This window comes from Bufo gargarizans, chromosome 9 (assembly GCF_014858855.1).
Source record: "Bufo gargarizans isolate SCDJY-AF-19 chromosome 9, ASM1485885v1, whole genome shotgun sequence".
Taxonomy (NCBI): domain Eukaryota; kingdom Metazoa; phylum Chordata; class Amphibia; order Anura; family Bufonidae; genus Bufo; species Bufo gargarizans.
The window spans coordinates 69,216,814-69,240,445 of NC_058088.1; positions in this window are offsets into that span (position 1 = coordinate 69,216,814).

Consider the following 23,632-nt stretch of genomic DNA (forward strand, 5'->3'; position numbering starts at 1 on the left):
TGGGTTGCCCATACCCTTTGATTAAGTGGCTAGGATGTACTACACTGAGTTAATAGACGCAGCGATCTGTTTCCATCAAGCAAGATGGCGCCGGGAACAGACCTTGCCTACTGAGCATGCGCGTGGGGCGAGACTCTGTATGATGACGCTGCGGCCGGTTTTGATGACATCAGAGGTCCTCGGCCTGGATATCCCTGACTGGTGCGATACTGCGTTTGCGCAGTGGAACATAAACAACGCGGAACAACGGCATGACAGGTTTCTTCTTGTCCCTCTTGTATGTTTTTTCGATCGTTTCCCCATCCTCTCTGCTATGTCTCTTTTCATTTTATCACATCACAGTGCACCATTGGGTAGATCGACTCTGTAATTGATCGATACAGTATGTGATTATGGATACACTGTCTACAAATATGTTTATCACTAATGATCTTTATATACAATTTTTCTCATGTATGCCTTAATGTAATTTTCTTTTTGGATATGTACACTGTCTGTATTGGCTGATCATGTTTTGTAACACACCCACTGGGCGGAGTGTGGTCACATGTTGAACATGCTAATTAATTCACCTGTATATAATGCTGTGTCTTGAGTTGTTACTTTGCTTGAAAAAGGTTCTAGTGAAGAACCGAAACGTTGCACCACCTGGGTGAATAAAGTTCACTTGTCATCTTTCTCGGAGTGCCGCCTACTTTTCTGGATTATACATTGGGGTAAGAAGCCTATTCCCCTGGAGACGTGCACCCTCTTTTTCTTTGATTGTGTTCCAGTGCCGCCATTTTTCCTGTGAATATTGTGGCCTATTGGCTGAGCACGGCACCATCCATATACTTGATTTTTCTGCATTATGTCTGTTTTTGAACCTGCTTCACCCGGTGGTTGTGTATACACGACCGAAGACGCTGAACGCATCCTGCGTGACATTGGTGGAGATGCCACCTTTCTTAACACCCCCTCTACTAAAGAATTAAAACGCAAATTTGAGGCAATCTCTAAACGTATGGTATCCCTCCGTCTACATATGACAACATTGGGGGAATATCATAGAACACAGAAGATTCCCAGAGGGATGCGATCCAGCATCCGACCTAATCTTTTTTACAACAATCCCCTGTTCTGCAAGAAATTTGAAGCCTTATCCAACCGGTACTCTCTGGACTTTATTTTACTTAATATTGAATATTTACAGCATGAACTTTCAACTTTACATACTGAGATAGGTGACGTGGAGGCGACATTACAATCTCTGCTATCACCTGAGGATTTCAGTAAATACATGGAGGATACATCTAACTTAATGAAAAAATTTCAGCTGGAATCGGAAGAGAGCAAAAGAACCAAGTGGTGCAGAGATACAGAGGACTATAAAAAAGGCAATGTCTACAACTGGCAAACGGAGAGACAATACAGCACACAGCAGCGTGATGTAAGGAGATGGAGAAAAACGACTCAGGCACCTTCAAATGAAAAACAGTCTTTTTTAGACTTGACTCCACAAATACCGGAGGAACACGGCGACGCGTCAGGAGGGGTGGACGTGGACACGGGAGGTGCAGGCAAATTACGGAACAACAAGGTTCGACCCACGACATCCAAGACCAACACAGTAAAGAGAAAGTAACTGTAGTCAACCTATCCTCTAAGGAACTAACCCCCATTCAAGTGAGTGTTCTTTCAAAGGGGTTTTCATTCTGTCCTAGTTCACGCACCAATTGGTTTGAGTTGGAATGTAATTTATTTTCCTTTTTCCGTCGCATTAAATTAGCAGTGTGGTCGCACAATAAGGATGGGGTAGTTAGACCCAAATTGAGTGAGTTCACCATGGGGTCTCTTAAACTATTCCACAAGAGCAATTTTGTACCAATCATCAATGAACCGGCAGTGGAAGCATACATTGCTGCGGTCCGACGGGGTATCTCTGAACTCAGGTCATCCTTACAGGGTGATGTTGACTTCAGACATCCCAATCTGACCACTGCAGAGGCCGAGGCTCTCAGGTCCATCAGAGCTGATCCCACCCTTACCCTAAAGCCTGCGGACAAGGGGGGTGCAGTTATACTGATGGACACTGAGAAGTATGTAGGTGAGATTATGCGCCAGTTGGGAGATTCACATGTCTACAGAGTCCTTGACTCGGATCCCAAATTTATGATTACCGGTATTATAGGTAGATGCCTGAGGGAAGCCATGACGGCAGGCATCATCGATGGGGGTCTTTGTGACTATCTTGAGGTGGCACATCCGGTCACCCCGGTGATCTATGTGCTGCCCAAGATTCACAAGACCCTCATCGATCCCCCGGGAAGACCGATTGTCTCGGGTAGTGACTCTATTTTCAGTGGCATTGCAATTTTTTTAGACAAAGTCTTACGTGACTTCTCAACTGGTGGCTCTTCCTACATACAAGATACATCAGATTTCCTTGTTAAACTTCATGACATTGACTTGACACAGATACCCACAATATTATTGGCATCGTTTGATGTCACGTCACTATATACTTCAATAGTGCACGAGAGGGACATTCAGGCAGTTGAAAAAATGCTGAGAACATCTACATACACCCCACAGGCCAGTGAGTTCATTGTAGATTTGCTCAGGATTGTACTGCAGTACAACTACTTTTTATTTGGAGATACATTTTATTTGCAACAGCGGGGTGTGGCAATGGGGTCCCATGTGGCCCCCACCTACGCAAATATTTTTATGCGGTGCTATGAGGAAGATGTCGTCTATTTGTCCCACCACTTCAGACATGTGCTGAGGTGGTGGAGATACATCGACGACATCTTCCTCATATGGACAGGTTCTGAGACAGAGTTGGTCGATTTTCATGGCTTCCTCAATAGCCATGATTCGGATCTACAGTTTACTCTCATTCACTCCGCAACTGAGATCCAGTTCTTGGACACTAAAGTGGTGCTCAAGGATGGGGTGCTGCAGACCGAACTGTACACCAAACCCACTGATGTGAATACGTTGCTCTGTTTCAACAGTTCCCATCCTAGGAAAATGATACAATCATTGCCCTTCTCCCAGTTTCTTAGAGCCAAGCGCATAGTATCTAATGAGACTAAACTGGAAGAGACCTTGAGCTCCATGGCCCGTAAATTTCAGGATAGGGGTTATCCCAAGCGGCTGTTGAAAGAACACATCAACAGAGTACAGAATTTGGATAGAGTTGACCTATTAACACCACGTAAAACTACACACAAGGTGGCCAGAATTCCTTTCATTTCTGTATATGGTGAACATAGTCCTTCGGTCAATAAAATCTTGAACAAACATTGGGGCCTATTAGGCACTAGCTTTAGTGACATCTCTGAATTCCAACGCCCACCTCTTCTCTCCTACCGTAGATCCAGGAATCTGAAGGATCAGTTGGTGAAGGCTGATATAGGCTCAAAGGGATCCTTGAAACAGACTACGTTGGCGCAGTCGGGTCTGGGATGTTATCCCTGCCTCAACTGCGTCAACTGTAGATACATTCGTAAGGGGAAGGTCTTTATACACCCTGTGACGGGAGAATCTTTTAAAATTCCTTTTCACCTAACCTGTGACTCCAGCTACGTTGTCTACATACTATCTTGTCCATGTAATTTATTATATGTAGGGGAGACGACCCACAGAATTGAAGACTCGCCTTAACAACCACCGTTTGAGCATTAGAAAAAAAAGGAAAGACCTACCGGTATCCAAGCATTTCACGGAAGCCAAACATAAGGAGGGCGACCTGAAATGCTAAATAGTGGACCAGATTCCCCAACCCAGGCGAGGTGGGGATAGATCTAAGGTATTGAGACACAGAGAGCTTAGCTGGATTCACAGGTTGGGAAGTTTGAAGCCTCAGGGCCTAAATGTAGATTATAATTTTGGGGACGTTTTATAGGTTGGCTTGCCCCTGAAGTCAGGTCAGATGTTAGTAGGCGTCTTGTGTATACACTAAGGGAGTTAATCAACTCAATTAAAATATATATTTTTTCTTGCCTTAACAATTAACTGTTTTTTTCTTTCTTTTTTCATATAGATCACTCATACTTCACTATTTGAAGATTGGCATAGACGATCGGGCTGATCGAAACATACTATAGAGAAGAGGGTTATGTAGGACGTTTTTTGTCCTTCATGGTTACTTTTTACTTTTTAGTTACCTGCAAAAATGTTTTATACTTGCCGTTTGCGCATCCTGACAAGCACCAGGGGCCACCTGAATTACAAGATATTTAGCTGCTGTCTATACTTTGTGATATCCGTATGCCCAAAAGAGGAGATCCCTCTTGGGTATGAGGGCACTCAGTAACCACAATGTCGCTCTTGCAGGGACCGCGGGATTCGTGGCCGCAGCATGGCTTCATGTGGATATGATGGGTGACACTCTGGTTTCTAGACTGTCCCCTTCTTTCTGGGTTGCCCATACCCTTTGATTAAGTGGCTAGGATGTACTACACTGAGTTAATAGACGCAGCGATCTGTTTCCATCAAGCAAGATGGCGCCGGGAACAGACCTTGCCTACTGAGCATGCGCGTGGGGCGAGACTCTGTATGATGACGCTGCGGCCGGTTTTGATGACATCAGAGGTCCTCGGCCTGGATATCCCTGACTGGTGCGATACTGCGTTTGTGCAGTGGAACATAAACAACGCGGAACAACGGCATGACAGGTTTCTTCTTGTCCCTCTTGTATGTTTTTTCGATCGTTTCCCCATCCTCTCTGCTATGTCTCTTTTCATTTTATCACATCACAGTGCACCATTGGGTAGATCGACTCTGTAATTGATCGATACAGTATGTGATTATGGATACACTGTCTACAAATATGTTTATCACTAATGATCTTTATATACAATTTTTCTCATGTATGCCTTAATGTAATTTTCTTTTTGGATATGTACACTGTCTGTATTGGCTGATCATGTTTTGTAACACACCCACTGGGTGGAGTGTGGTCACATGTTGAACATGCTAATTAATTCACCTGTATATAATGCTGTGTCTTGAGTTGTTACTTTGCTTGAAAAAGGTTCTAGTGAAGAACCGAAACGTTGCACCACCTGGGTGAATAAAGTTCACTTGTCATCTTTCTCGGAGTGCCGCCTACTTTTCTGGATTATACATTGGGGTAAGAAGCCTATTCCCCTGGAGACGTGCACCCTCTTTTTCTTTGATTGTGTTCCAGTGCCGCCATTTTTCCTGTGTATATATATATATATATAAAAAGCTCACTTATTTACCAGCCCTGAAAAGGGCTTTTTAGGGTGCTGTCTGGATGCTGTCTATACAGCAGATGAGGAAAAGAAGATGGCTTCGGCAGCATATCACAATATCAAACATTCTTTTATTCGTACCTCCAGACACAATTGGCAACGTTTCGACTGTTCACCAGTCTTTATCAAGCCTAATGACAACAATGCTGGTAGGCATATATATACCCCCCCCAGATAAATTACACACCCCACATTACATCATCAAAGCCAATCAAGATCAAGGGGCATTATACATGTAAATCCACAGACGTGGTGTACATGATACAATGTCCATGTAGTTTGATCTATGTGGGAGAGACCACGATGGAACTGAGGGAAAGAATCAACAAACACAAAAGCACAATAAGAACAGGAGCACTTGACAAACCGGTTGCAAAACACTTCATCGACTGCAAACATTCCATTAATCAATTAAGATTTCGAGTGATCGATAGCGTAGGGTATCTGAGAAGGGGTGGGGACAGGAAAGAAATCCTTAGGAAAAAGGAACTCAAGTGGATCCACACCCTTAGGTCCCTTCAACCTTTTGGTTTAAATTTAGAGTTTAATGTCGCATCCATCGATTGATATTTGTCACTGTATTGTCCTCTTAAGTATAGGGACATCATGATTTTAGTATGTGTCACACATCCCTGTGGAAATAGTTTCCAATTGATATGTCAAAATGCCTTTGATAATGTTTTACGTGTGATATATATGGGGGATACATTGTTCATATGATGATTTTATATGATTGTTATATGACATGTACTGTCTCCATCTCTGTATATATGCGGATGTGTACACCCCGGTTGTCCTTTGACAATAGGGTGATCATTATTGTGGTTTGTGACCCTATACAATGTTGATCTGCCCACCTTTGACACGGATTATACACATTCTTCCATAGCAAGTAGCGCTGACCGTGGCGTCACCGTTGTCATGGCGCCGATGCTTGCGCTATGTCTTCATTGGCTGCGTTTCCCATGTGACCCACGAGATTGACGCACGGATGTGCGCACCGTGGTGGGTGTCACGTGATAGTCGCACAGGCCATGACGTCAATGGTTGCTTCCAGCAGCTCATTGGTTGGAGACATGGACGCCATCGGACGCCATGACGACGGGTGATACTTCCGGTATGCAAATGTGGTGAGACGCGGCTGCGCATTACAGATGATGGTACGCCGAGGCGCACAATACGAATGTGGCGGAGATGTCAATAGTAGTAAGTGGCAACATGAACAGATGTATTCTATTATATATTGATTGGCTTTGATGATGTAATGTGGGGTGTGTATTTTATCTGGGGGGTATATATATGCCTACCAGCATTGTTGTCATTAGGCTTGATAAAGACTGGTGAACAGTCGAAACGTTGCCAATTGTGTCTGGAGGTACGAATAAAAGAATTTTTGATATTGCGATATGCTGCCGAAGCCATCTTCTTTTCCACGTATGTACTTCAAGGCCTGATGGATCAAGGGCCTACGGCTAGGCTGCTGCATTGACAAACGCATTATCTTGAGACCGCACGGTGCTGCTTCTACACTACAATTTCTACTTACAGCAGATGAGTCTGTGGACACAGAACAATGCCCTAGCTAACGCTTTCCCTATTGAATCAGCAGCAGCTACACTCTCCCTCCTCTCTCTGTGAATGCAGCTTCCGAATGAATCTAAAATGGATGCTGTCCTGGAGGTGGGAGGGTCTGCTGCTGATTGGCTGAAATGTGTCTGCTGACTGTGAGGTACAGGGTCAAAGTTTACTCAATGATAATGTATAGGGGGCGGACCGAACATCGCATATGTTCGCCCGCAGCGGCGAACAAGCTATGTTTGCCGGAAACTATTCGCCGGCGAATAGTTCGGGACATCACTAATCAGCTACACTTTTAACTAACTAACTGACGCTATCTCACACTAACTATTTGGATTATATATGACTGAGCTACCTAACTAATGTACCTACCACTATACACTGGAACCTATCACCTACACCAGGGCTGGCCAACCTGCAGCTCTCCAGCTGTTGAAAAGCTACATTTCCCATCATGCCCTGCTGTAGGCTGATAGCTATAAGCAGTCTAGGCATGCTGGGAGTTGTAGTTTTGCAACAGCTGGAGAGCTGCAGGTTGGCCAGCCCTGACCTACACTAACTAACCTACACTATCTATCTGAATTATATATATTACTGAGCTACGGATGTAGCAGATTTAACACACATGCTTTATGAGACATGTTATCTAAACTTTAAGCATTAAAGCAAACACCTTCAATTGCTTTTCAATGGCTTTTGTTTCAAGATAACGCAATGAGTTAAGAAATGTAAGACAAGAGTTTGTGTGTTAACCCTGCTACATCTGTACCTAACTAATGTACATAACGCCCCACACTGGCACCTAATCAGCTAACCTATTCACTAACTAACCTACACTATCTACCACTAACTATCTGGATTATATATGAGGTGTCAGAAGTATTATAAAACAGCAATTCAGCACCGCACAATTATAACACTCCTCTCTCTCTCTCTCTCTCTCTCTCTCTCTCTCTCTCACAACTGCATGAAATAGCACAAAATGGCTGCTGGCAATTTTCTTATATAGTAATTGGTAGGCAACTTTCCTATTGGTTGCTAGGGATGTTGCTAAGCGATGACAGATATATTGCAGCCTTCTCATTGGCCCTCAAGCTAGAAGCAGGGATGGATCCTGTGTTCTGTGAAATAAAAAATTAAATAAAAATCTCACTATATTTGTAATATTCGCAAAAAAAGTGCCAATATTCATGAATAACATTCGCTATTCGAATATTCACGCTCAACACTAGTAATGACCTGCAGAATGCAATTAATAAATCATTTTTACCTCATAGGCAAAGTGGTAAAAAGCAATAAAATTGTGGAATTGTATTTTTTTATTTATAATTCCACCCTGTTTAGAATTTTTTTCCAGCACAGCATATGAAATATTAAATAATCCCATTAGAAATTGCAACAGTTCAAAATAAAGTACAAAAGACAAGTCCTCATATGGCTATGTGAGTAGAAAAATAAAGAGAAAAAAAAAAATTGTTCCCAGAGGACGAATTAAAAAAGTAAAAATGAAAAATCGCTATGTCAGAAAGGGGTTAAACAAGATTTTATTTCATTTCAATGTAACAATTTGGATTACCTTTTCTGACCCATTAAATATTGTAGAATCTGAAATAAAATCTATTTTACTTCCAGGTTATAATGTAACAAACCAGAAAATAAAATTATTAAGAGGCAATTTTTATCCAGGCAATTTATGCTGTCTTATTTTGATACTGTTTCAATTAAAGTAACTTGAGAGCTTCAGAACTACAAAGTAACATCCTGTAGATGTTGATCTAAGATGTATGATGTAATGAGTGGCCATCATTTTGCAAATGTAAAAAAGGCAGATTTAGGAACTTGTACATTGTAGTCAAATTTAGCAAACTGCACATTGAAGCTTTAAGTGCAATGTCCATTTCTGAGTTCTGCTAAGAGAAAAGGAATTAGAGGAAAGTGAAATGAAAAATGCTTTTAGGTTGCTACTAACCATTTCCTATATAGAAAGACATGATGTAATGAAAGCTTAACAAGGAGCTGTCAGCTCTCCTGACATTTCTGTTTTAGAAAGGTCCAGTGGTGCCTGAATCAGCAGACCAATGCAACATGGTCTGATTGTGTCCCCGCTCTTGGAGGCAATTCTGTCATTGGACTGATCAGGGGCGATGATGAGTCTAAGTATATAAAAGAACTACATCTGGCAACATGGTGTCAGGAAAAATAATCTAATACTTAATGTTGATAAAACTAAGGAAATTGTGACTTCAGAAGGTCTAGGAAGGTAGTTCATGACCCAATTTATATCAATGGAGCGGCTGTGGCACAGGTTTCCTAGGCTTTTAAGTCCTAGGTTTTTACTTATCAGAGGATCTTGTGTAGTCTTTACAATCAACTACTTTGGTAAGAAAAGCTTAGCAGCGGTTATATTTTTTGAGATGCCTAAAGCAAGCTAGTTTGAGTCCTGAGGATTATGATGGATTTTATACTGCTATACTGTTGAGGGTATAGTTACCTGTGTTGAGCATGAATATTTGAAAAGCAAATTTTTATAGCAAATATCAGCACTTAGAGAATTCACAAATACTTAGAATATAGTGCAATATATATATATATATATATATTTTTTTTTTTTTAACACAGTACATATCAGGTGATCATCCCTCCCTTCTGCTAGCTTAAACAGCCAATTAGAAGGCTTTGACACAATTTAGAAACATCCCTAGAAACCAATCGGAAAGTTGCTTACCCCTTCACTATATAAATGAAGACACTCCCCAGCAGCCATTTTGTGGAGTTTGCAGTGAGAGAGAGAGGAGCTTGATTCTAGTGCTGTGATTTGTCTGATATCATTTCAAATTGAATATAAATACTCTTGATAGTTAGTGTTAGATAGTAATTAGGGAATAGTGAAGGTCAATAGCTGATAGGGTCCAGTGCAGGGTGTAGTGTAGGTTATAGCGATAGTTAGCTGAAATATATATAAACCATATAGTTAGTGTTAGGGCAGAGTGTAGCAGATAGGGTCCAGTGCAGGGTGTAGTGTAGGTTATAGAGTTTGTTAACTGAAATATATAATACAGATAGTGCTAGAAAGTCTAGGTTAGTTAGGGAATAAATCAGCTTAGCTGATAGGGGCCAGTGCTGGGTTTAGTGTAGGTTATAGAGTTAGCTTAATTATCTAATCCATATAGTTAGTTAGTGGGAGTTAGGGAATAGTTTAGCTGATAGTTTCCAGGGCAGGGTGTACTTTAGGTTTGATAGAGATATAAGATAGTGTAGGCTATAGCTGTCTGTTTCGTTTGTCTGTGAGAAAAAAATAAAGTTTCTTAGTTTTAGTGTACAGTTTGTGTAGTGAATGTGATTAGTGTTTTCGCCTTTTGCTAGTAGAAAAAACAAAACACAAAAAAAATAGTCTCAGTGTTTTAGGCTTTAGTTAGGCTACTTTCACACTAGCGTTCGATCGGATCCGTTCTGAACGGATCCGATCATAATAATGCAGACGGAGGCTCCGTTCAGAACGGATCCGTCTGCATTATTTTGGCATATAAAAGCTAAGTGTGAAAATAGCCTCGGACGGATCCGTCCAGACTTTCAATGTAAAGTCAATGGGGGACGGATCCGCTTGAAGATTGAGCCATATTGTGGCATCTTCAAACGGATCCGTCCCCATTGACTTACATTGCAAGTCTGGACGGATCCGCACGCCTCCGCCCGGCCAGGCGGACACCCGAACGCTGCAAGCAGCGTTCAGCTGTCCGCCTGTCCGCGCGGAGGCGAGCGGAGCGGAGGCTGAACGCCGCCAGACTGATGCAGTCTGAGCGGATCCGCATCCATTCAGACTGCATCAGGGCTGGACGGAAGCGTTCGGGTCCGCTCGTGAGCCCCTTCAAACGGAGCTCACGAGCGGACAGCCGAACTCTAGTGTGAAAGTAGCCTTAGTGTCTGCATTTTTTGTGTGTGATTTTTTTTTTTTATAGTCTTAGGGTAGACTTAGTTTTTTAGCCACATCCTCTTCCATCATCGCCAGGAGTGTTTTTTCAAGGAGGCATAGAAGTTGGATAGTAACGCTGAGAACGGCGTTATCTGCACTGGCCATGTTGGTGGAGTACTCGAAACAGCGCAACAAGAAACACAGGTCTCACATGGAGGCCCAGTCATTGGTGGTGAAGTGCTGCAGCTGAAACTCCACTATTGCCTGCTGCTGCTTGCACAGTCTGTCCAGCATGTGCAAGGTGAAGTTCCACCTTGTGGGCGCGTTGCATATGAGGTGGTGAGCGGGAAGGCCGAAGTTACGCTGCAGCGCTGACAGGCGAGCAGCAGCAGGGTGAGAACACCGAAAGCGCGCACAGACGGACCGCACTTTATGCAGCAGCTCTGACATATCGGGGTAAGTTTTAAGGAATCTCTGCACCATCAAATTCAGCACAAGTGCCAGGCAAGGGATGTACGTCAACCCGGCTAGTCCCAGAGCTGCTACGAGATTTTGCCATTATCGCATACCACCAGGCAGGGCTTGAGGCTGACTGGCACAAACCACTCATCGGTCTGTTGTTTAAGGCCGTCCAAAGTTCCTGCGCGGTGTGGGGTTTGTCCCCCAAACAGATAAGTTTTAAAACTGCCTGCTGTCGTTTACCCCTGGCTGTGCTGAAGTTGGTGGTGAAGGTGTTACACTGACCGGATGAGGAGCTGTTAGAGGATGAGGAAGCAGAGTAGGAGGAGGAAGCAACAGGAGGCAAACTGAAGTGCCCTGCAATCCTCGGTGGTGGAAGGACATGCGCCAAACTGCTATCTGCCTCAGGCCCAGCCGCCACTGCATTTACCCAGTGTGCTGTTATGGAGATATAACGTCCCTGACCGTGCTTACTGATCCACCTATCTGTAGTCAGGTGCAGCTTACCACACATGGCGTTGCACAGTGCACACCTGATTTTGTCCCTTACTTGGTTGTGCAGAGAAGGGATGGCTCGTCTTGAAAAGTAGTGGCGGCTGGGCACAACGTACTGTGGGACAGCCACCACCATGAGGCCTTAAAAACTATCCGTCTCCACCAGACGGAATGACAGCATTTCAAAGGCCGGTAATTTAGAAATGCTGGCATTCAGGGCTAGGGATCTCGGGTGGGTAGGGGGGTACTTCCTCTTACTCTTTAGCGTTTGGGAGATGGAGAGCTGAACACTTCCGTGGGACATTGTGGAGATGCTTGGTGACCCAGGTGTTGGTGTTGCTGGCAGATCCTCTTTTTGCGGGGTGTCAGGTGGCACTGTCACTCCAGAGGTGGATGAAGAGGCCAAGACTGCGGCAGAAGAGGAAGCAGGAGGAGCCAGAGACTGTCACAACCAGACAGCTGAGAAGCTCTGACAGAGGCCTTTCAGAACCTCCTCCTTGAGTTCTCTTGTTGTGCTGTTCAGTTGCTCATCTCGTTAGCCTCTCTCAGCTGTCATGTGTTGGACTAATTGCTTCCCTTTAAATTCCTCCCCAGAATGCTTTTCTGGGCAGCTTATACTTCTTCCTGGAGTGTGTGTGCATGCTGGTCTTGTTCTCCTGTCTGCTACAAAGCTAGGTGTTTGAACATTTATCTGTTATTTTCTGTTTGCTGGATCCCAGGTGACCCTGACTCCCTCCGTATCTTGTGTAGGGAGCCGGTGGTCGTGTCCCCTCACTATTGTAGGGTGCTCAGGGATTATATAGTCAAGGTACGTGGATATGCAAACTTCCACCATTCGGATCTTTGCATAGGCTGAGCAGCGAGGGAAAGTGCCAGGTCTTCTGCAGGGGTCTCCCTTTTGTTCCTTAGCTTTTGGATCCAGCGAGTCATATCTGCTTGTTGCTTTGCCTTGTTCCCTGTACACCGTCCGTGACAGAGACCTTTCTTAGTTTTTGAGGTGTCTACTCAACTGCAGCTCGTGCTTTGCACTTAAATGCCTGGTCATGCAGGTTGTGCTCAGGTTGAGAACGTTTATGCCTTACTTCAGGCTCTGATTGCACAGCATGCAAACCACTTGTGTCTTGTCATCAGCACATTGTCTGAATAACTGCCACGCTAAGGAACTCCTTGGAGCTGGCTTTGGTGTACTCGGTCCCTTGCTGCGGTGGGAAGTAGGAGGCGTCCTGTCTAGAGCTCCGCTTTTGCACCCTGCTCCCTCTTCTGCTGTGCTGGTGGCTCTGTGCGACCACCGCCTCTTCCTCTGAACTACATTGGTCACTCGCATGACCTTGATTTCATGTGGAGTCGAGGACCTCATCGTCCTCCACATCATCTTCCACCCAGTCTTCACCCCTGACTTCCTTGTTGGTCTGCACACTTTTAAAAAAGCCCCAGCAGTTGGCACCTGTGTTTCGTCATCATCCGAGACGTGCTGCGATGGTCCTCCCATGTACAATAAGTGGTTAGACTCAATCTCTTCCACTTCTGGGGCAGGGCTAGGTGGATGGCCCTGTGAAACCCTGCTAACAGAGTCATCAAAAAGCAGAAGAGACTGCTGCATGATTTGGGGCTCAGACTGCTTGACTGATTTGCAAGGGGGTGAGGTGAAAGACTTATGGACATCGTCTGCAGGTGCCAACTGTGGTCTTTCAGCAAGAGACTGGGTGGTAGACAATGTGAAGGAACTGGATCCACTGTCAGCAACCCAATCTATTATCGCCTGTACTTGTTCAGGCCTCACCATTCGTAGAGCAGCATTAAGCCCGGCCAAATACCGCTGCAGGTTTTGTCTCCTACTCGCACCTGAGGAAGGGGTTTTACTTGTGTGTAGCTGGCACAGATCGACCACGTCCTCTCCATGCAACAGGAGCTCCACCAGCAGCACCACGACCTGTGCCACGTCCCTTATTTGATGCACTCCTCATATTTTTCAAATTTAGGATCTTACCCTAAATGGGTGTTTAATTAATAGTAGAATAGAACGACAGTATGTAAAGGGAGTATCTCACAGGGCCTGAACCCCTGTAGGTCTGAAGTAAATATATCTTTGCACAAAATGGCTGTATTTCAAATGGCTGTATTTCAAATGCCGATTCAAATCCCTGTATGTAGAGGCGGTATCTCACATGGTCTGAACCAGTGTAGGCCTGAAGTAAATATCTTTGCTCAAAATGGCTGTATTTCAAATGGCTGTATTTCAAATGCCTGAATCAAACCCCTGTATGTAGAGGGAGTATCTCACAGGGCCTGAACCACTGTAGGCCTGAAGTAAATATATCTTTGCCCAAAATGGCTGTATTTCAAATGCCTGATTTAAACCCCTGTATGTAGAGGGGGTATCTCACACTGTCTGAACCACTGTAGGCCTGAAGTAAATATATCTTTGCCCAAAAAGGCTGTATTTCAAATGCCTGATTTAAACCCCTGTATGTAGAGGGGGTATCTCACACGGTCTGAACCACTGTAGGCCTGAATTTAATATTGGTGCACCAAATGGCTGTATTTAAAATCTCTGAATGTAACCCAAATGTATTAAGGGTGTATCTCACAATGACATCTGCATCAAAGACTGCCAACTAAATTTTTTGTGCCCAAACGAGTGTTTGTTTAACAACTGAGTTTGACAGCAGTATATAAGCCTGTAATTTCACACGTGCTGATGCTGCAAGGCCTGAAAATAGTGTTTTTTGTCAAAAAAGTGTGTTTTTCAAACCCCAGAAAATTATGGGTGTATTTCTAGCTTAAATTGCACACTGACTAATCAAGATTTTGTAGATTGCCAAACAGAATATGAAAGCTGTATATATATTAAACTTGAATTTAACACTTGCAGATCTGGATAATACTGTTGTTTGAAAAAAAAATATGTGTGTTTTTAAAACCCCAGAAAATGATGGGTGTATTTAAATTGCACACTGACTAATCCAGATGTTGTAGTTTGCCCCCCAAAAATTGTGAATAGCAATTTTCTGGTGCACTGAGCATGCATAAAAAGGCTGCCGCCGCCACCCACCTAACTGACAGAATTATAAAAAGTTGTGCCCCGTCACCTAGGGCGGGTGGTGCAAGTAGGCAGGGACAGGGGACCGGGTGGCAGCTCAGGGGGTGCACCTCCGCTCTATCTTTATACACTACCCAGTGACAAGATTGCTGAGTTAGATTCTCTCCTATTCTCTCCCTGAAATCACAAGTCCAGCAGCATCCTCTCCCTACACTTGTAACAGCAGAGTGACATGCAGCGCTACGTGACTCAAGCTTATATAGAGCCTGGGTCATTTGCTGCTCTGGCCAATCACAGCCATGCCATTAGTAGGCATGGCTGTGATGGCCTCTTGGGGCAAGTAGTATGACGCTTGTTGATTGGCTGCTGTGCAGCCTTTCAAAAAGCGCCAAGAAATTGCCGAACACGGAACCCGAACCCAAACTTTTACGTAAATGTTCGGGGTCCAAAAATCCAAAAGTTCGGTGCGAACCCGAACTTTACAGTTCGGGTTCGCTCAACCCTACGCACAACCATGCCCGGTTGTAGGCTGAGTGGCAAGAGCCACAGCTCAGTCTGGTCTCTTATCCCCTGCAACGGCTCTGCAGCAGTGTGCTGTTTGTTCCCTAAGCATATCAGTTTCAGCATGGCCTGTTGACTCTTCCCCACTGCAGTGCTACACTGCTTCGAGCTACCGGCTGATGGCTGACTGGTGCTGCACGCGGATAATTTGGAAGTGGAGGAGGAGAAGGAGAAGTGGGGGTTGGAGCCACTAACTTAGGTGCTGGCGGAAACCCTGATGGAATTAGGGACCGCAATCCTCGGCATCGGTAGCACCTGTGCCATATCAGGGTACGGCTCGGTCCAGGCATCCACAATGTTCACCCAGTGTGCCATCAGGGAAATGTAGCGTCCTTGGTCAAAACTTGTCCATGTGTTTGTGGTTAAGTGGACCTTCCCAGTAACTTTGTTAGGGCATGTGTGATGTTTCAGGACACATGTTGGTGTAAGGCGGGCACGGCACACACTTAAAAAAAAAAATAGCAGTGGCTGGGTACAGAGTATCGCAGGACAACCGCCGACATCAGGCTGTGGAAGGCCTCAGTATCCACAAGCCTAAATGGTAATATTTCCAGGGCCAGTAATTTTGAAAGGTGCGCATTTTGTGCTATTTTTTTGTGGGTGGGTTCCTGGGTATTTGCGCTTGCGTTCAAGTGCCTGGGGTAATGACATTTGGACACTGCGCTTGAAGAGGGAAGTGGATGTGGTCGCTGACGGTGCTTGTGAAGGTCCAGGTGCCGGAGGCATCCTCGCCTGCGCCTTCGAGAGGCGATTGACCAGCACGTACCATAGGGGAAGAGGAGGCACTGGTGTGACTTGCAGACACAGATTGTGTACCCAGGCGTTTATCCCACTTATTACGGTGGCTTGGATGCCATGTGACGGATCATCCTGGTGTTGGTGAGGTTGCTAGTGTCCACGCCCCGGCTCATTTTGGTTTGGCACAGGTTGCAAACTACTATTCTTTTGTCATCCACTCTTTCCTTAAAAAAGCGTCATGCCGCGGAACACCTACCCCTTGGCAAGGGAGATTTACGCAAGGGGGTACTCAGTGGAACAGTTGCGGGCCTGTTTGGTGTGGCCCGCCTTTTGCCACCCCACTGCCTCTTCCAGCCTGTTGCAGTGCTGCAGATTCTTCCCCCTCTGTAATGCTGTCCTTGCTCAACTTTTCACCTTCCCAGGTTGGGTCAGTGACCTCATCGTCCACCACCTCCACTTCCACTTTCTCACTCTGATCATCCTCTTGATTTGTTGACCTAACCACAACCTCAGTGATTGACAACTGTGTTTCATTCTCTTCATCAACCTCTTGAGACAGTAATTGCGATTGACTCATTATCATTATCCACCTAATTAAAGACTAATTTCCGTTCCCCACCGTCATGTTCTTGTGACTGTGGATGCTCAAGAGGTTGGGAATCAGGGCACAAGATCTCATGTCCCTCTTCAAGGGTGCTTGGCGAGAGGGCCAAATCAAGTAATGGTGATGAAAAGAGATCCTCGGAATTTCGAATTGTGGGATCACTTGTTTGGCCAGACTCTCATGGTGGGAGGAAGGAGGATCAGGGAGAGGATTCTGTTGACTAGTCTCTTGGCTACTGAGACTGGACTTGGTGGAAGACAGGGTGGTGCTTAACCGACTGGAAGCATTATCTGCTGCAATCCAACTGACCAACTGGTCGCACTGGTCTGACTTCAAGAGTTTTCTTCCTGCGACACTCTGCAAACTGGGACATGAAGCTAGGTATTGTGGATGATTGGTTTTCTTGTGCTCTGGCAGCAGGCACAGTTTCAACACGTCCAGGGCCACGGCCTCTGCGTGAACCATCAGCATCACGGCCACTTCCCCGTCCCTTACTGCTTGCCTTGTGCATATTAAATGTTATATGCACGCTTGACACACAGTTCACAGCAAGCACAGTATATTGAAAAAGTACGTAATATTTTTACTATCTCTGGCCCTGACACACAGAAGGTATAATACAGATGTCACTAGTCACTGCAGACACCCTCTATATAAAAAGTATTGGAAATTATGGGAAAAAAAATATAATTTTCTGTTATATTTCTCCAATCTTTGGCCCTGACACACAGAAGGTATAATACAGATGTCACTAGTCATTGCAGACACCCTCTATATAAAAAGTATTGGAAATAATGGAAAAAATATAGTAATTTTCAGTTACATTTCTCCAATCTCTGGCCTTGACACACATAAGGTATTGGACAGATGTTTCTAGTCACTGCAGACACCCTCTATAGAAAAAGTATTGAAAATAATGAAAAAAAATTAAATAATTTTCTGTTATATTTCTCCAATCTTTGGCCCTGACACACAGAAGGTATAATACAGATGTCACTAGTCACTGCAGACACCCTCTATATAAAAAGTATTGGAAATGATGGTAAAAATATTGTAATTTTCAGTTATATTTCTCCAATCTTTGGCCCTGACACACAGAAGGTATTGGACAGATGTCTCCAGTCACTGCAGACATCCTCTATACATTTTTTTATTGAAAATGATGGAAAAAATATTGTAATTTTCAGTTATATTACTCTAATCTCTGGCCCTGACACACAGAAGGTATTAGACAGATGTCTCTAGTCACTACAGACACCCTCTATAGAAAAAAATATTAAAACATGATGGAAAAAAAATATAGTAATTTTCAGTGATTTTTCTCCAATCTCTGGCCCTGTGTCACCACCAGACATCTGAGAAGCTCTGACAGATGCCTTTCAGAACCTCCTCCTTGAGCTTCCTTTGTTTTGCTTTCAGTTCCTCATCTCGTTAGCCTCTCTCAGCTGTCATGTAGTTGTACTGATTGCTTACCTTTAAATCCCTCCCCATAGTGCATCAGTTTGCGGTTTATATTACTTCCTGGAGTGTGTGTGCATGCTGATCCTACTTCCCAGTCTTCTACAAAATAAGTGTTGTGCATTCATTTGTGTTTTTCTGTTTGCTGGATCCCAGGTGACCCTGACTCCCTCCGTGTCTAGTGTAGCGAGCCGGTGGTCGTGTCCCCTCACTATTATAGGGTGTTCAGGTGTTATACAATTGAGGTACGAGGATATGCGATCATCAACCATTGGGATTTTCGCATAGGCTGAGCAGTCAGGGAGAGTGCCAGGTCTTATGCAGGGGTCACCCTTTTTGTTCCTTAGTTTTGGATCCAGTGAGTCATATATTTATTTAGTGTTGTCTTGTTTCCTGTACACCTTCTGTGACACCCTGACACACATAAGGTATAATACAGATGTCACTAGTCACTGCAGACACCCTTTATAGAATAAGTATTAAAAATGCTGGAAAGAAATAATTGTACTGTAGCTATAAACTACTGCCAGCCTGCCACCACACACAATAGTCCTTAAAAGGACTTTTGGGTCTTTGAACCGTTTTTCTACTAAATTGATTGCGATTAGACTCCTTACACTCTCGGTCCCTTCTGAAGCACAGCTCTGCCTGACTAGAAATGAGCCGAATATATGTTATCGGGAGCTATATAGCCCCCGATGACGCGTTCCGGCCAGCCAATTACTGTAATGCCAGTAGCCAACATGGCTACTGGCGTTACAGTAAGGGCAGTATTTACCTGCATGTTTATTGGCTGCAAAGCAGCCGCGAAACGTGAGCGGAGGAGATTCGAGCATGGCACTCAAACACATGCGGTACTGGGCTGAGTACCGCAATGTGCCGAGCATAGCGATGCTCGAGCCGAACATCAGTTCGGCCGAGTATGCTCGCTCAACACAAGTGAAAACCAACACACTCTCTGCCTTAAAAAGTACTGTGAATAGCCATCCAAAGGGCTGTGTTCACTTTTAGCGGGAACGGGACTCGGCACCGCCTGATAGCCGCTTCACCCTGTTACATAGTGAACCGTCTGACGACCCACACTGAGGAACGAAGGATATTCCATCACTTTCACTGCACATAACTTTCCATAATCAAGTAACAGTTAAGTATATATCTATCTTTTAGATACAATGACCATTAACATTGTAAAAAACAAGGAGCGCAAAGCTTGCAAGGGAATGCGGAGCCTCCTGTAGAACAAGCACTGAACGCGGTCGCTATGGCTGTTCCCTACAAGCGCTCCTTGTAAGACTGTACACTAATAAAACAGGCATGAAATATGTAAATCCTTATATCATGGACTATATACAATGTATTCTGGACCTAGTTAACCCCTTCACGACTGCAATCCGTTTATATACATGCTATTTGCACATACCCCTGCAGCTATCACATGTATAAACGTCAAGCCAGCTCTTTAATCCAAAGCGCTTGGATTAAAGCTTCTGCCACTGCCCAATCAGAGTGGTCCCTTGCCAGCAATCGATCTGATTGGTTAGTCTGTGCAGACTAACCAATTGGATCGCGGCAGTGTTAAAATGCCGGTTTAAGGGCTCTGATCTGCACTCTGCAGATCAGAGCCTGAAATCAGGTAGTGTCCTGAAGTCACCAATCTGTGCCCCCTTCCTGTGCGCCTCCAACCCCCCACCACCACTGTGAGCCCTGCCTCTGCCTGCCCCTGATGCGGTCCCCGTCCCCCCATCCATGTATCATGCCGCTAATGCAGTCTGCCCCCTCCCTGCCGAATACATTTATCCTGCCCTCATCTGCCTCCATGCTGGCTGTACCCCCCGTTTCCAGCCATGCCACATTTGTGCCCCCTGCCCCCGATGCGGTCCCCCTGCTGTGTTTGATGGCGGCGGCTCCATTCCTGAGCTGCCGCCATCAGCAGCGAGTGTCAGCTCTATGCTGACACTCTGCTGTAACTCCTCAGATGCTGCGGCAGCAGCATCCATGGGGTTAATAGAGGGAGTGGACTCCATCTCTCCTCCATCGGGGCTGCTGGGCTGCAGCGCCCAATGGTTGCCATGGAAACAGGACACTTTGTAAAGGCGTCCAGTGTTGCCACCTACAGTAAATCTGATAGTACTATACTTTGCAATGCAAGAGAAAAAGTTTGGGCAACCCTGTTAATCGTCATGATTTTCCTGTATAAATGGTTAGTTGTTACGATAAAAAATGTCAGTTAAATATATCATATAGGAGACACACACAGTGATATTTGAGAAGTGAAATGACGTTTATTGGATTTACAGAAAGTGTGCTATAATTGTTTAAACAAAATTAGGCAGGTGCATAAATTTGGGCACCACACAAAAGAAATTAAATCCTCCTTTTGCAGAAATTACAGCCTCTAAACGCTTCCTGTAGGTTCCAATGAGAGTCTGGATTCTGGTTGAAGGTATTTTGGACCATTCCTCTTTACAAAACATCTTTAGTTCATTCAGGTTTGATGGCTTCTGAGCATGGACAGCTCTCTTTAAGTCACACCACAGATTTTCAATTATATTCAGGTCTGGGGACTGAGATGGCCATTCCAGAACGTTGTACTTGTTCCTCTGCATAAATGCCTTAGTGGAATTTGAGCAGTGTTTAGGGTCGTTGTCTTGTTGAAAGATCCAGCCCCGGCGCAGCTTCAGCTTTGTCACTGATTCCTGGACATTGGTTTCCAGAATGTGCTGATACTGAGTGGAATCCATGCGTCCCTCAACTTTCACAAGATTCCCAGTCCCTGCACTGGCCACACAGCCCCACAGCATGATGGAAGCACCACCATATTTTACTGTAGGTAGCAGGTGTTTTTCTTGAAATGCTGTGTTCTTTTTCCTCCATGCATAGCGCCGCTTGTAATAGCCAAATAACTCAATTTGTTTCATCAGTACACAGCACCTTATTCTAAAATGAAGCTGGCTTGTCCAAATGTGCTTTAGTCCAGCTAAAGGCTTTCACTGCATTACTCTTGCATACAGCATCTCCTTGTGTAAAGTGCGCTGAATTGTTGAACGATGCACAGTGACTCCATCTGCAGCAAGATGATGTTGTAGGTCTTTGGTGCTGGTCTGTGGGTTGACTCTGACTGTTTTCACCATTCGCCGCTTCTGTCTATCCGAGATTTTTCTTGGTCTGCCACTTCGAGCCTTAACTTGAACTGAGCCTGTGGTCTTCCATTTCCTCAATATGTTCTTAACTGTGGAATCAGACAGCTAAAATCTCTGAGACAGCTTTCTGTATCCTTCCTCTAAACCATGATGGTGAGCAATCTTTGTCTTCAGGTCATTTGAGAGTCGTTTTGAGACCCCCATGTTGCTACTCTTCAGAGAAAATTAAAAGAGGAGGGAGACTTACAATTGACCCCCTTAAATACTCTTTCTCATAATTGGATTCACCTGTGTATGTAGGTCAGGAGTCACTGAGCTTACCAAGCCAATTTGAGTTCCAATAATTAGTTCTAAAGGTTTTGGAATCAATAAAATGACAACAGTGCCCAAATTTATGCACTTGCCTAATTTTGTTTAACAATTATAGGTGACTTTCTGTAAATCAAATAAACTTCATTTCACTTCTCAAATATCACTGTGTGTGTCTCCTATATGATATATTTAACTGACATTTTTTATCGTAACAACCAACGATTTTTGCAGGAAAATCATGACGATTAACAAGGTTGCCCAAACTTTCGCATCCCACTGTATATATATATATATATATATATATATATATCAAATGCTCGACATATTCGTTATAAAAGACAGCAATGTAAGTTCCATGGTACTGAATTTACTCTTTTTTTCCTTTTGTCACTAAATCATCTGCTAAATATTAGAGGCACCACTTTTTCACTATAGTAACCACTGAAAAAGCAGAGAGCATTCTTTTTTTTTAACAAACAAAAAAGCATAAATCATGGATTGTCCCTGAAAAATTACATATATGTAAAAGGTCTAAAAAGTTGAGCAAAACATGTTTCGAGAATGCTGAGACTGCTTTATCCTTGCAGAATACAATGCCATGTATTCATCAGTATTGTCAAACTGACAATACATTCTTTAACTGAATTTTTTTTTAAAGAAACAACGTACAATTTGAAACATTTTTATCTCAAAAACTTGTCATGTGGCCTTGAGCATCAATTACAGCTTGACAACGAGGTCTCATGCTGTTTACAAGTTGACTTATTGTCTGTTGAGGCATGGCATCTCACTCTTTTTGAAGGGTGGCCATCAGGTCTTTGAGGTTCTGGGGTAAAGAGTTACAAGCCTCTACATGGCAACTCAGCTTTTCAGTGGGATTCAGGTCTGGGGAAAGTGCAGGCCACTCCATTTGAGGTACCCCAGTCTCCAGCAGCCATTCCCTAATGATGCAACCTCGATGAGCGGGCGCATTGTCGTCCATGAAGATGAAATTAGGCCTTTGTTGTTCCTTATTGACTATATACACCTGCCCACACTGTAATACCACCCCCACCAAAGGCAAACAGTGGCTAATGCATAGTGTTCTCCTTGATGTCTCTATCATTGGCAGCCATCATTTCTGCTCAGCATGAATCGACTGAACAGCACTGGTCCCTTGTCCATCGTAGATGCTCTCTGGCCCATGCAAGATGATGACGCCTGTGGTCATGTATCCCTGAAGGTTGTCTATCATGCAGACCATGTGTCACGGCGGACAGGATATCAGATACACATAAAAATAAACAAACAAGTATCTAGGCAAGAAGCTGGGGATCAGGGTCACCTCCTGACACTTCCCTACCAGCTCTCCCTATACTGCTATGCCCACGTTCAGACCCTTAAGGTGTGAATAACGTGTCCTCGTGCCTGAGCTGCAAATACCCTAAAATCCCTAAGATGGTGAAGGGGAATAGAGCCAGCCTGCTCCCTCAGAACCTGGAGGGGACAGGTGTCTCTCTAACAGCCTAGACAGCAAACAACCAGAAAACAACAACCAACTTATCTTTTCTGAGCAGGAAAAGCCAATCCTTCCTTCCTTGCTTTCACAGAGTCAGACAGAAGCTATAACCCGCACGGAACACTGGGAGTGGGTGCAATTTAAACCAACAACCCCACCCAGTGCACCTGAAGGGAGGCGGATCTAGCTCGACTCCAAAACAAAACAAAAAGACTAGACACGTGCTGCTAATCTGGCAGACCTCCGCACGTAGCCCGAGCAGGGCATGACACCATGCTGATTAAATGGTTTTGAATAGTTTGACATGACACTTGGGTGGCTCTCACCTCCCTAAAATGTGCCTTGAGCTGTGTTGCATCATCCAGGTTCGCAAGGCATTGTTCACAATGACGAGGTCATCATAGTGCAATGTGGCCATAGGATGTCCACTTCTATGCCTTTCTGTGACTCTTCCAGTCTCTCTGTATCTCTACTGCAGCCTGCTGATGACAATCTGTGGCACTCTAAACTCAGTGGGCACTTCCGTCTGAGAACATCCTGTTTGAAGCCTAGAAATTGTTAGGTGTCATCTT